This window comes from Bos indicus, chromosome 13 (genome assembly GCF_029378745.1).
Source record: "Bos indicus isolate NIAB-ARS_2022 breed Sahiwal x Tharparkar chromosome 13, NIAB-ARS_B.indTharparkar_mat_pri_1.0, whole genome shotgun sequence".
NCBI lineage: Eukaryota > Metazoa > Chordata > Mammalia > Artiodactyla > Bovidae > Bos > Bos indicus.
This window is the reverse complement of record NC_091772.1, coordinates 82,215,736-82,231,044: the sequence shown is the minus strand read 5'-3', so window position 1 is coordinate 82,231,044 and position 15,309 is coordinate 82,215,736. Positions and strand designations below refer to the sequence as shown.

The window sequence follows — 15,309 nt, the reverse complement described above, 5'->3', positions numbered from 1 at the left end:
TCTGAGATCTTCTTTCCCACAGTATTTGAAGCCTTAACACTTGGCTGAAGGAGCACAGGCTAGGCATTTTTGAAGATGTCATCCTACTTTTTTCTGAGCTTCAATTCCCTCTTTGGTAAAATGATAAAATTGGTAAATGGTAAAATGGCAGAAAGTGCAGAACTAAAGAGCCTCTTGATGAAAGTGAAAGAGGAGAGTTAAAAAGTTGGCTTAATGCTCAACATTCAGAAAACTGAGATCACGGCATTCAGTCCCATCAATTCATGGCAAATAGATGCAGAAACAGTAGAAATAGTGAGAGACTTTATTTTGGAGGGCTCCAAAATCATTGCAGATGGTGAGAAATTAAAAGACACTTACTCCTTGGAAGAAAAGTTATGACCAACCTAGAGAGCATATTAAAAAGTAGAGACATTACTTTGCCAACAAAGGTCCGTCTAGTCAAGGCTATGGTTTTTCCAATGGTCATGTATAGATGTGAGAGTTGGACTATAAAGAAAACTGAGCACCAAAGAATTGATGCTTTTGAACTGTGGTGTTGGAGAAGACTCTTGAGAGTCCCTTGGACTGCAGGGAGATCCAATCAGTCCATCCTAAAGGAGATCAGTCCTGAATATTCATTGGAAGGACTGATGTTGAAGCTGAAACTCCAATACTTTGGCTACCTGATGCAAAGAGCTGACTTGAAAAGATCCTGATGCTGGGAAAGATTGAGGGCGGGAGAAGAAGGGGACAACAGAGGATGAAATGGTTGGATGGCATCACCTCGATTCAATGGACATGAGTTTCAATAAACTCAGGGAGTCGGTGATGGGACAGGGAGGCCTGGCGTGCTGCAATCCATGGGGGCTGCAAAGAGTCGACACGACTGAGCTACTGAACTGAAAATTAGGACAGAAACTTCCTTGGTGCGTTATGGTAATTAAAAGACACAACATATTCTAGAACAATATCTGACACACAGAAACCCTCAATAAACTACAATTATTGGTCAGCCTACATAATTCCTAATGGCTGTTAATGGCTGTTGTTTTCATAGGCTAAAAGAACCAAAACAACTATTAGAATCACCAATGTAGTTCTGGGAGCAAAATAAACTAAGTAAGGTTATCACTAATCTCACAATAATAACAAATGCATAAAATCAATAATCATTAATACACCATCAACAATCAACACATTCCCCTGGCCTTAGCCCAAAGTACAAAACCAAGAAATAAATGTTATCATTAACACATCCAATTCATGGGTCATTTTCAATATATTTCAAAGGAATCAAAATAATCTTCTTAATTGTTTCTCTCAATTATCCATCGTTTCATAGTAAAGTCTTACTTTGTCTTAAGCAATTCCTGATAATAGGAATTCATAGAAAAACGTAGCTGGAAGGTATCTCAAGCCAGTGTTCAGCAGGAGCTCAATTGGACTCAAATTACGTTAAACTAACCCAGACCTTTCCAGTGATTGTTTTGTATTCAGTTAATTTATTCCTTCCTGTGTCTCTACTTAAGCCTCACTCCCCACTGCTTCATTAACAGCTGCAGCTGCACTGCTGCCTGAGCACATTAACCTAAAGCAGAATCTATGGAAAACTGAACACTTCCTGGTTGGCCTGGAAGTGCTAGGTGTCTCTCAAGTTCACTCCTTTGTCCATTCATTCAGGTCACTCTAATTATACGAGCAAGAATATCTAACTTTGGGAGACCCACAGGTAGACTCAGGGACGACAAGGGCCTGAGTGCTGGTAGACTGTTTGGAGCTAACCCCGGGGAGCTCAGCGAGGGAGGAAGCAAAGAAAGCACACCAGGCCAGGGGAAAAGCAACAAAGCACGAGGCGATGCGCAAGTTCTAGCCACAGGCCTGTGGGCAGAAATCCCCGGAGGGCCTTTGTGAAATCACTTAAAACACGCTTCAGACTCATCCCACTGGGGGCGGAGGAGGCTCCGCCAGTCACCCAGGATCTCCCGTCTGCCACTGCTAGAGGGCTGTGCGTCCTTCTGCTCCAGCAAGCTCCTGGGGGGAGAAACCAGAGCGAGGAGAGGTGCGTGAGCCCAGGCTGAGATGGCGGGGTGCCTACGCACTGCCAGGGAGTTCAAGCAGGCAGCTGCGGGGCAGGGCGCCCGCTGCACAGAAGCAACTTCTAAAGGAGTGAAGGAATTGTACATGCCAGCGCTTCAAGCACTGCCTGGCACAGAGCTGTTGTTGTCGTCTAGTCGCGGAGTTTTGTGTCCAGCTCTTGCGCAGCCCCCTGGGCTATAGCCCGCCTGGCTCCTCGTCCATGGGATTTTCCAGGCAAGAGGGCTGGAGTGGCGAGCCATTCCCTTCTCCAGGGGATCTTCCCCACCCAGGAATAGAACCCACAGCTCCAGCCATGTCTCCTATCTTACAGGTGGATTCTTTACTGCTGAGCCACCAGGGACGCCCTCCTGGCACAGGGGAGTAAGTGCTGTATCATCTTAGGTCCTGTTACCTTGTTTAAGATACTCTAGGCTCCATTCTAGGCATTTGGGAGAAGAATGACCTGGCTCCTGTCCTGGATAAGCACATAATTATACTCAGGTTCAAAAACAAAATGCCCTCTCGGAGAACAGTGTCCACATGTATGTGTATTCACTGCAGTTTCAGAACCACACTCCTAATTTAGGGTTCTTTGAATGTCCAATTAACTTATCGTTTTTATTATATTCTTGTTTCACAATGGAGACAAAGATCAAATAAAGAAGAAAGGGGACCAGAGGTTATATATTGTTCTTTTATTCTTTGTTGTGCATCAAGAGAAAAATAAACAAGGAAAAATTCCTGAACTTTCAGGCCTCCTGTTCCCCAGTTACAATGTTTCAGAAAGCAAAAGTTGTATCTCTCGGCTTCAGAAATGAGAGAACCTGAATCCCTTAGAAACATGCTCTAAATTTCTCCTATAGGAACACATTTCCGTAATTCCATTGGGCATTATCTTTAAACTTGTAACCCTGGAAATATGATGGGGAAGCGAAAAGCAAAACAAACACACAAAACATTCACTCCTCTCCGTCACCTGCTGTCTGTTCAGTGGGTTTGTATCTGATCAGAATTAATGCGGCAGATGTAGACAAGTGAATATTGACTGCTACCTTCCTGGAATTATTTCAGGTTATTCTTTATCTCCAGCCATTTACCAGGAAGAATAAAATGGGAGACACACACACACATGCTGATCATTCACACACACACACAAAAGATGTTCAGAAAGTCACAACTACAGATCTAGCAGACCCCAATCCTTCGATTTATTCATTTTTTGTTTCTGGTTAAAACATAACTTCTGAGTGATTTGTAAACTCCCCAATATAATTGCCCAAGTGCATTAGCCTTCAATGACGTTCCAAGTCAATTTTTCCAAGAAATGCGAAGTAATCTCCTCTAGTCTCTGACAGATTTAATGGCCCTCTGTGCACCAAGAAAAGCATGTCTGTGTAGCTGAGGTACGCTGTGCATTGGAGGCATTATTCAGACACTTTGATAAAGACATAAAATGGATAAGATGGCCTTTCTATCCTCCAGAAAATTTTTCAATGTGCTTTATATTTTGATTTTCAGATTCAGTTGGTATTCTTGCTTTCTAATACTTTGTTGATCTCTAGAGCACTCTCAGTTTTCTGGTTAGAGTCCAAGCCCATTTTTGAATAATCAACCTCTTGTGAAACTGGTTGTTAATACAAATTAACTTTTTTTTGACTAGTGGGAAATTTAAGTTGCCAAATGGGGCAGGGGGTGGGGGGGCAGTGTCGCAGAGGAAGAAGCATCTATGGTTTATGGACCTCATTAATGAGACAAAGGCTTCAAGTGTTTTAATTGGAAAACGGCTAATATCAAGTTTTCAAATGAAACCCTAAAAGAAGCAAGAGTTAAATCTCAATTTGATGCTATGAATATTCTAGTTTAAAATTAAAGAAAATATTCTCATATACCTTCACCAATCTGAAACAAAGAAACATCATTTACAGTTTATGATAAGCAACTCTTGCTGTTTTCTTGGTTGGTGTTTTAAGTGCAATTTGTTTTTAAATAAAAAAAAAAAATAAGAACTAATCCAAATGGTTTTTTTCCATCAACATTTCAATTGTTTGTTATGCATTTATTCCACACACATATTCTTTAAAATTCCCACCTCTCTACCCACTTCCCTTCTCCAGCCTTGGCAAGATCCTATTCACCTGGGAGAAAAGACTTCTAATGTTTGTGACAACTGAGCCTCCTTCGCTGAACAATCACTGTCATTTGAACTAATTTTCCTTGTGATACAGCAATCTGAATACAGCTCTTTTGAACAACCAAAAGAGAATACATTAGCTATCTCCACATCACAGTCCTTCACAATGCATGACTGCTTTGCAGCACTTCTTTCTATAAATTACATGGTCATTATTTAGATATAGGATATGTGTTTACATAGAAGATGTCTTTGACTCCACCCTCAGACTGCATATGCCATGAAGATAAAGTTGGTATTTTCTCACTTCCCAATGTTCCCAATTAGCTGTGAGCAAATATTGATTTAATGAACGTTAGTTGAAAGGGTACTGGGCTTTAAGATATACTTGGTGGGAAAAAAACAATGCACTTGGCTTCTAAATCATAATGACGGACAACTAATCTCTCTTGTGATTAATATTCTTCATGTATTGATATAAATGGAAGTCCTATGTATATATCTACCTCATACTGTTTTGAGAATCAAATAAGTTATTAGCTACTAAACACTTAGAAAAGTTCCTGGCATATTGAGGTGAGACATCAGTAACTGTTAAACACTGATGTTACTATTTTTAAACTATTATTATTAGTTTCTTCCAAGCATCCAGCCCCTAGTCCAGCAACAGTTCCTCTCCCTGGCCACCCTTCAGTCCTTGAGCTTTCAGTGGGACTGCCACCTAACTCTTTCAGCAGCTTCAACCAAGTAGGCAGGGGACCTGAACGCACCAAATGGCCTGCCTGTACTCAAGGGCACACAGGGTCACCATGAGCCAAGTTTCCCGGTTTCAACAAGGCCAGCAGTGGTCATGTGCTGATGTGAGACACGGACCATAAAGAAGGCGGAGCATCAAAGAATTGACACTTTTGAACCATGGTGTTGGAGAAGACTCTTGAGAGTCCCTTGGACAGCAAGGAGATCCAACCAGTCCACCCTAAGGCAAATCAACCGTGCGTATTCGTCGGAAGGACTGACGCTGAAGCTCCAGTGCTTTGGCCATCTGATGTAAACAGCCGACTCATTGAAAAAGACCTTGATGCTGGGAAAGACTGAGGGCAGGAGAATAAGGGGACAAAGAGGATGAGGTGGTTGGATGGCATCACCGACTCAAAGGACATGAGATAGTGAAGGACAGGGAAGCCTGGCATGCTGCAGTCCATGGGGTTGCAAAGTGTCAGATATGACTTAGTGACTGAACAACCACCAGAGTGAGTGAAGATGAACATAAGCTGACAATATGCAGAGCGAAAGAAGGAAAACCAAGGGGAGGGGAGAAGACAGAGAGGAGGAGACCAATGCCATCATCTGAGCCCCTGAATCCATCAATCTATCATCTAAACTTACAAGAGCCAATACAGCTCTTGGGCTCCCTTGTTTTGAGTTTTAGCCAGTTTGATTAAGATATACATTCAGATTAGATCTAAATGTCTATCAACCACAACCAATAAAAAGCACTGACAAATACAACCACTGATTCTTCGTCTGCCAAAAGGAAGAGCTGACAGAATAAACTCCACTGAAATTCTAAAACCCTGTGTTGATACGGCAGCAATCTCACCATCAGTAACTCAGGCAAGTCTATTCAGATGACCTCAACCAGTTCTGAGCAGTGGTCCCCAACCTTTTTGGCAGCAGGGACCGGTTTTGTGAAAGACAATTTTTTCACAGACCAGAGGGTGGGTTAGAGAGGTGGGGAATGGTTTCAGGATGCCCTGGTGGCTCAGATGGTAAGGAATCTGCCTGCAGTGCCGAAGACCTGGGTTCGATCCCTGGGTGGGAAGATCCCCTGGAGAAGGAAACGGCAACCCACTCCAACCTTCTTGCCTGGAAAAGCCCATGGGAGGAGCCGGGCTACCATCCATGGGGATGCAAAGAGTCTGACATGACTGAGCAACGTTGCTTTCATGTAAATTACATCTATTGTGCATTTTATTTCTGTTATTACTGTTACATCAGCTCCACCTGAGATCATCAGGCACTAGATCCTGCACGCTGGGGACCCCTGGTTTAGAGTCTGTAATAAGCGCAACATCTTTTACTCCCTAGGAGTAGCTGAGGTTGCAAGGAGGCGGTTCTCCCACCACAAGAGTGATGTTAACTTTCAACAGTATTTCACATACCAATCTTCTTCCCACATAGAAAGGGAAAAAGTGGATACAATGGCTACTTTTCCTCTTGAACAAAAGTACACTTCATCGTGAATACAGCAAGACAGCAATATGCAAAAAGCAAATGCAAAGGACCTAAGATGCTGCAGTATTTTATAAAGTGAAACTCTCTTCATCTGGTCATAGTGGATTTTCAAAACAATTGAGGGAAAGTAAACATTCATGAACTAGAACTCCAGCAAGCTGTCCAAGGACTGCTGTCTCAATCTTCTGAAATTAGGAAAAAAGACTATCAGCTCTGTGATAGCTAAGAGCAGGGCAGTTAACCTGAGTTCTAAACTTGGCATGATCACTCAGAATGTACAATAAGTTGAGGGAACTGACTTGAAACGTACTTCAGTTTCCCTACCTGGGATATATGAAGCTTGGCAAAGGTGATATCCAAGATCCACAGAGGTTCTTCAGTTCTCCAGTTCTATGAGATCCTAGAAGACTGGAAGTGTGGAGAGAACCTCATCATAAAGACTTCTTTTCAGATTGAGAGCTGTAAAACGGGGAAAAAGGGGTTATCATTTTACACGTGAACACTGAGAACAAGATATGATAAGTAATCGTGGATCGGTATACTAGAACTGTCAAGGAGAGACAGCTTTTTAGAGGGAAGATATTTGAAGATCTTTATAGAAAATGCCCCATGAGAGAGCTTCAAAGTCTGGAGACTGAAACTTATAATATTCCTTGGGAAAGTGCCATTTTATTTTTTAAGTGTTTTAAAGGGCTTTCTTTCCTTCTCATTTTTTAAAGATGTGTATTACCAAAAGACAACGTTTACATAAGAGACGCAGAAAAAAAATCGCTTCCTCTCCCTGCTATCATCCTTTTCAGGCCTTAGGGGGTTTTTGTTTGTTTTCTCTGTTAAACTAAGATAGAGGTTGAGCAGGGTACAGAGGAAACTGGAAAGGTGCTGGAAAAGCTCCTCTGTCAATTAGCACCTTCATCAGGACCCCTGGCCACATGTAACGCAGTGATGTTCCTCCTCTGTCAATGAGCACCTCCATCAGGACCGCTGGCCACATGTAACGCAGTGATGTTCCTCCAATGCAGAGACACAGCAGGGGCAGGGATTTCGAGTTAATGATGCCCGAGTCTGTCCTGCTTGCCTCTCCAGACTCCCAGGCCTGGCTTCCCCTTGCCATTCTCTCTTGGAGATTCAAACTTCTAACCTCAATATTTGTTCTTCATAGATGCTGACGTTAATCCACACATAATTTTTAAGCTTTATTCACTCCGATCTTTGAGAGAGTGTGTCCCCATGGTGCAGATGGTTGGAGAAGTTATTTATTAAGCAAGCACCTTGGAAATGGAGACTTGAAAATGTGATTTCTATTGGCTGTAAACGCCAAGAACGTCAATATTCATTATGCTGGCTTAGCAGGAAGCTATTTTTCATCAATTGCCAGAACGATCCACCTTAACAAACAAACAACACCATGAGAAAATTTTAAGTAATTAACATACTTAATCGATTAAGTCAGGAGAAATTAAAAGGAGGGTCCTCTTTCTGTCTCATCATAGATCAGCTGCCCTGAAGAGTTGGATAAAATGGTTTTGAGCAGTTACCAGACACTATTATCAAGGACTCCAAGGAGCACTGGAAGCAATTAAACCAACACATGGTTTTTCCTCTGTGTCCTGAATTCGTATCTGATACCATGTACTTCGGCATACAACTTACACATCCAACTCAGTTTTGCTTAAAAGTACATTCATTTGGACATTTCTCATCATTTCAGATCTGGCATCTTTGAAAAAAAACCCATTTCTTAGGCACCCTATATAATTCTATACAGATTCATTACTACCAGAAATCAAATTCATCATCTACAAAACCTTCTGAAAGTCACAGGAACCACCCTTCCTCTGCTGTGATGCAAAATGATTAGGTTGCAATAAGGACGTTAGCACTTTGTCTCCTGTACTGTGAGACTGTCCTATTATTTTGTGGCTGGAGAAAACATTTTGCAGGGCCTTTCAATCTAATTACACCAACATTAATTTTTTTAGAGGTGCCGATAGCTTGACTGATAGAATATTGACTCCTGATATGTTCTTTCACTTGAGTGTGCACCCAAGGCTACAGTGATGAGATGTAAATAGCCTGAATCACTTACTCTGACACAGGCTTTTATTTTTCAACTCAGAGTACAAGTAACACCCACAAATCCATCTCTGTCTGAAAAAAGGAAGAGTACTTATACGCATAAGATAGGCAACATCTGGTAGCCAAATGTTTATAAGCAAAGCACAGTTGTCCTTGAATAGCTGCGAGTCTGGAATGAATCAGTAAAATAACTTTCAGGAGCTAAAAATCCTTAATTATTTGTGGATAACAGTTTCGATCTATTTTGGGGACTGTTGCTAACTCATGTTCTACCGTAACAGTAGTAAGTGGTGCTAGTAATAATAGCAGCAATAGGAACCTAAGCTGAATATTTGATAAGACATTTTCCTATACATCATCTCATCTGATCTTCACAATGGCTCTGAGAGGCAAGTATTATTATTCTTCATGATCAGTCACTCAGTCGTGCCCATTTCTTTGTGGCCCCATGGACTGCAGCCCGCCAGGCTCCTCTGTCCATGAGATTCTCCAGGCAAGAACACTGGAGTGGGTTGCCATGCCTCCTCAAGGGGATCGTCCCATGAATGATGTTAAAAAATAAAACATTTATTTTCAAATTCTAAAAGAAGAAAAAATTAGGAAAAAAAAAATAAGAGTTAGGAAAAGTAGTGTCAACAAGTGACCTGTCTCTCATCAGCATCTAGGAGCCAGCTGGTGGGGAAGGAGGACTCTGACGGCCTCACCTGTCTGCTCGCCATGAAAACAGCAGCACATTTCACAGCTGCTGAAAAGCATGTTTCCTCAGAGTTTCTGAGTAATGAGATTGTCTGGGCAAGGAAAATAGAACATCATGCTCCAGCAAGAAAAATTGATCAGGTAACTGAAACCATCGCTGATCCCGTCCCTCCCTACTCACAGCGGGTCTCGGCTGGAGCAAGATGGACACCGGTAACTGGACCCTGGTCTCCGGCCGCCGTTCAACACGAGAACAGCTGGCTATTTATGATTTATAGCACTGAGGAAAACATCACTTCACCTCAACCCACTGAACTGGGTTCCCCAGGAAATTTTGATCCTGGGGAAGCCATCAACTGCTGGGCGGAACTGACCAAAATTTCCCCCACCTGGCTCTCCCCTACTCAGCCGCTCGCCATGCTGCCTGCCCCAGCTCCCCTGCTTCAGCTCCTGAAGCTCATTCTGATGCTCAGCGCACAACCACAAGCCTCTGTCTTGAAGTATTAATAGAAGAATAAGTACATACACACCCATGAGTGCAGAGGTACAGATCTATGTATTGCATGTGTGTGCCTGCACGATACTCACTCAGCCGTGTCTGATGCTGCGGCTCCACGGACGGCAGCCTGCCTGCGTCCATGGGACTCTCCAGGCGAGCATACTGGAGTGGCAAGTGCTGACCCTGTGCCGCTGGCCCTGAGGCCGGGGCGGGCACGGCGCACTCGGGGCTGGAGGGGCCGCCGGAGCCGCGCCCTCGTCTCCCCTGCCAGCCGGGGCGGCAGCCACGCCGCGTCCTCTCTTCCTGGGCTGACCCCACGGACCCCGCCAGGGCGCAGCGGGGAGGCCGCCGCCTTTCAGGTGGAGCTCGCGGACGGCTACCGCACAAAGTAGCCCTTGGCCAAGCGGGGACCTTGGGAGCACATGCACCGCGCTGTAAGTGATCTCAGCGGTTACACAGTCCTTATTTACAAAACGTGGGGTGAGAGAGCCTGAACACACCACCTGCGCTAATCTGCTCTCTCCCCACAGGCGGGCTGCCATTTCCTTCTCCAGGGGATCTTCCCGAACCAGGGACTGAAGCCCGGTCTCCCACATCTCCTGCACTGGCAGGCGGATTCTTTACCACGGCGTCCATCTGATAAGCCCCATACCACATGTGTAAACACACACACATACATGTATATACAGGTATGTGTACATGTGCACACATACACAGGTGCACATGCATGGATATACACATACACTATATGTGTGTATATATACCTGAATATTTATATTCACCTATACAGATACATACAAACAGGTATATAGATATATAAAGACATACCTACATGCATATTTACATACACAGATATGCACGCATAGACATAAATATATACATATATGCATGCATGTATACATAAATATGCATATAAATGTACACATACACACGTAAACATAAAAGGCATCAATGTGAACATACGTGTCTATGTACATACATCCATCTACGTGTTTGGGGGCCTCCCAGGTGGCACTAGTGGTAAAGACCCTGCCTGCTGATGCAGGAGACCTAAGAGACTCTGGTTCAATCCCTGGGTCGGGAAGATCCCCTGGAGAAGGGCATGGCAACCCACTCCAGTGTTCTTGCCTGGAGAATCCCATGGACAGTGGAGCCTGGCTGCTACAGTCCACAGGGTCGCAAAGAGTTGGACACGACTGAAGGGACTTAGCACGCGCACATTCATGTGTGCATGTGTATATTACGACATGCACGTGTGTAGTGTTTAATGATATACGCATAGTAGTAGTAAGTGTGCTCAGTCGTGCCCACTCTTTGTGCCTCCATGGACTGCAGACCACGAGGCTCCTCCGTCCATGAGATTTTCTAGGCAAGAATACTGGAGTGGGTTGCCATTTCCTACTCCAGGGGATCTTCCCAACTCAGGGATCAAACCCACATCTCTTGCATCTCCTGCATTGGTAGGCAGATTCTTTACCACTAGCACTGCCATGACAGCCCATTTATATATGTATAGGTGCAGACAGATCCATAATTACATAGATGCACAGACAAAGAACATACAAAGTTCAGAGTAACCAGTGGTTCACAAAACCCATGAAGGAAAACTCTCTTCTCTTGGAAGCACAAATCTATACACCTCTACATCAAGCAGGTGTTGCTAAGGATGGAGCAGACAATGAATCAGGAAATGGAAACCATCATGGAAACCAGGCAAAATAATTCAAAGAAAAGGGGAAGCAGGGATTTATGAGCTGTGAATGACTCAAGCGGTAAATCTTGTGGGGTTTTTTGTTTGTTTTTTTTTTAAATATAGACTCCTTGGCAAACCAATGAAAATGTAGTCCTTTTGCCTAGGGAAAAGAAATAGTAATACATTCATAACTCTGGTCAGGAGCTCAATCTGTCCCAGATCGCTCCAAAGTTAACAATACTTTAACCTGGAGACTTTTAGTAGATTCTTCTAACCTGCATTTCCTTTCCCAAGAGATCACAGATTCGTCAGAAACACATTGCTCATAGTACAAACCTCCCCCTCATTTGTATTTTTGAAAGTCTCTGAATTGTATTTGCTATAGCTGTCTAGTATTAAGATACATTATATATAATCAGAAAAATCATACGGGCTAGCCTTTCCTCAAAACCCTCAAACTAGAAACTATGGCAAAATTTCTAACTCAAATTTCTAACACTTTCTATGACCTTGAAAAAGACAAGAAAGAAGTCAGATGCTAATATGAGAAGCCTACATAGGATCTATATGTTAGGAAGTGTTTTCTTAGTATTAAATTACAGTTGCACAACATCCATGTAGACTGATCTATGTGGGCAAATCTTTCATTTCAGAAAGGGCCCTGGGCAAATATTAGTATTTGTGAACACAATTCCTTTCTTAAGATCAGTAAAATATCTCTCTTTACTTTTGAAATTTGGATCTGATTGTACTTCAAAGACTTTCTCTAGAAGACCTCTAACTTGAAAGAAAAATCAAACCATTCAGGCACAAGAGAAGAAGATTTTGTAATGAGATTTAAAAAGAGCCAGAGGCAGAACCACACTTTTGAGGAGAGAAACAAAGAAAGGGTACCTGCTTCTGTCTGTGCTCCGACATCGTCCATGACTGCCAATTTCAGAAGGCGACAACAGAAATCTCTAACCTTCAAGAGCAACAACTGTTCTCTTGTCTAGTGCGTAGTAAACTATACGAGAAACAGGAACAAAGGAGAAACACCGATTTTGACTCGACTGCTTGAGAAAGGAGGTGTAGATAGATGGGGGAAATGCTTTGTCCTGATGAAAGGTGATTCACAGTGGCCAGCTGGACGGGTGGAGAACTTTGGAAATCTGTTAGCTTGATGTTATTACATCACTTCATCTCCTATCCTCCTGCGCTTTTGCCAGACAGGTATCTGGAAAGCAAACATGTATCTGCTACCCAGATGTAATGAAAAGCAATTAAGAATTTCTCTTTCTCTGACAATTCTAAGAGCAATCTTCAGAGGAAACCATCTAAATGTACAAGGATCCTACTTTATCTTAGAGTTCCACTTTAACTAATGGTTTCTAAATTACTTGAGTGGAAAATTAAGAATGCAAAACTTCACTTAAGGATGCATTAGGAACAAAGTGCTTTTGCAGTAAAGCTTTCATTAAGGAAGCTATGTATACACGCATTTAAAAACACACATCTCTTTCTTTAGAATATAGGTGAACAGATGAAGTAATCTGTTTGAATTATGATCTCTGGGACCAGGACTGTGTTTAGACTTCCAAAATGGATAAATTTCAGATTTTCAAAAATTGTTCTCTAACACTGACTTCCAAATGCAACCACTTTCTCCCTTACTTTCCTATTTAAGGTCTAAATGATTTCTGCTTCAAAACCTATTTGAATTGTTTTGAGCGGGGGAAAGAAAAACAAGTCTTTCTTTGTAAAAGAAAAACAACTGCATTGAAAAATTGACAAGTTAAAGAAAAAATGTAGAAAACATCAAAGGCCTTATAGACAAGTGCTTCTTAAACTTTCACGTGTGATGTATGTTTGGATCCACCTGGAGATCCTGCTAAAATGCAGACTCTGATTCAGTAGGCCAGAGAAGAGCCCATGATTCTACATTTCCAACAAGATCCCACTGAGATACCAATACTGCCCACCCTCCCAGGACCACACTTCCAGGTTGAAGGAACCAGGAAAATCACTCTCGGCCTGCCCTCAGTCACATAAGCCATAAAGAACACACACAAGTGCACAGGAAGTACTTTCTGAAGCACACCCAAGGGCTTCAGGTCCCCGAGACAGGTGGTGATTTCACTGCCATGCACTCAAGAGGGCATAGTAAGACACTGTCACAACAAGATAACTGTAAGTAAAATCTTGAGCTGGCCCCGCTTTATAACAAAAGTAAGTCATCTGTTCTATCTTCACCATTCTGGCTAGCCTCCTGCCTACTGCTATTCCTCGGGAGAACTACTGCATGAGTCACGAGTCCCCGTGCCAACGCAGGAGACCTGGGTTCGATCCTTGGGTCAGGAAGATCCCCTGGAGAAGGATATGGTAACCCAATCCAGTATTCTTGTCTGGGAAAGCCCATGGACAGAGGAGTCTGGCAGGCTACAGTCCCTGGGGTTGCAAAGAGCCAGACATGGCCTAGTGAGTAAACAGCAACAACATTAGGTAAAGGCTTCCCTGGGGGCTCAGTGGTAAAGGATCCGCCTGCCACCGCCGGAGATGCAGGTGTGATCCCTGGGTCAGGAAGATCCCTGGAGAAGGAAATGGCCACCCGCTTCAGTGTTCTTGCCTGGAAATCCCATGGACAGAGGAGCCTGGCTGGCTACAGTCCATGGGGTGGAAAAAGAGCAATAGGACTTAGCGACTAAACAACAACAATTAAGTAAATACGTTCCTGCTGCCATTTAGCCTGGAGCCAATTTACAGAGCTGTGCATAGAAGTGGCTCATCAATCAATCAGTTTTTGAATCTGGGACCCAATACTTAGGTGAGTCTCCTCAAATTAATTTGAGTGTTTTCCTTCTCTGCAGTCACTTAATAAACGTGGCCAGCCTTTTCTGACCAGAAGACACACAGGCCTCTCCTATCTTGGTTTTAGCTAGTCCGAAGGATAAGAACTTCATTGAGGAACCTTCCAAAATACACACACTCACAACAACTCGTCTTTATACTATTCAGACTATTTTAAAAATTATCCACCCCAGACGTGTTCTCCCAAACTGGTTTAAAAAAAAAAAATCATTGCGCTATTTATATGGAAACAGACATAGAAATTGTACTTATTTTTCAACTCAATTCCCAAGTATTATTCCATGCTAAGAACTACTGTTCTAAATAAGAAAATAGTATGTCCCAATGCAGTTATAATCTTAACAATAGAATGCTAATCCAATATTCTTATTGGTGCCTGGTACACAGTACGCTCACACAAAAATATCTGCTGGTAAATAAATCTGGAGACTCAATGAACAGTATTGTCTTAGAAAACATCAGCAGACTAAAACATGCTCTCACTCTCATGACAGGTACGCCTCAGCCACAATTCACTGAATTAATCAGGATTTTTCACTTAGATTCATCATTCTTAATACAGAAGGCTAGGAGCAGGAAATTAAAACAGCCTCCCTGAGATCCTTTGTTCCAACAGCCTGTAACTAAAAAAATGACACAATAATTTACTCAAGATATATTTATCCACATCACAACCCTGTGTACCATGGCTTATGTCAGTGACTGCATTCCATTCTTCATTTTCAATCCATTGTTTTATGACATTACACTTATGTTTAAAATATTAAGGCCCTGAACGTATCTTCCCACTGGTTTGCAAACTGGCCCCTGAACATAGAGGGCAGGGAGGGACAGAAGAAAGAGAAATCCACTGGGAATGGGTAGTTTTAACAAAAAAGGCAACTTACACATGAAGTCTGTCCTGGGATCTGGAAGACAGTGTATCTCTGCATGCGCCTGCCAGAATCTTAAGTTGATACAGTCCAGGCACAAAGTGGACTTCCCAGTTGACTCAGTTGAAAAGAATCCACCTGCAATGCAGGAGACACAGGAGATACGAGTTTGATCTCTGGATTGGGAAGATTCCCTGGAGGA

The 15,309-nt window shown here is 42.8% G+C and overlaps 1 long non-coding RNA gene across 4 annotated transcripts in view; it reads right to left on the bottom strand.

Moving 5' to 3' along the window:
• The window catches only part of LOC139186629 (uncharacterized), a 158,442-nt gene that overhangs the window by 141,726 nt on the left and 1,407 nt on the right, over nt 1-15,309 (bottom strand). For 3 of the 4 annotated variants that reach the window (XR_011570307.1, XR_011570305.1, XR_011570306.1), the window contains exons 2-4: nt 15,123-15,245; nt 7,693-7,809; nt 6,749-6,883 (exon numbers count right to left, since the gene is read on the bottom strand). This is a non-coding gene — a long non-coding RNA (uncharacterized lncRNA). The remainder of the gene's footprint in view (nt 1-6,748; nt 6,884-7,692; nt 7,810-15,122; nt 15,246-15,309) is intronic. The other variant, XR_011570308.1, reaches the window with a different exon arrangement.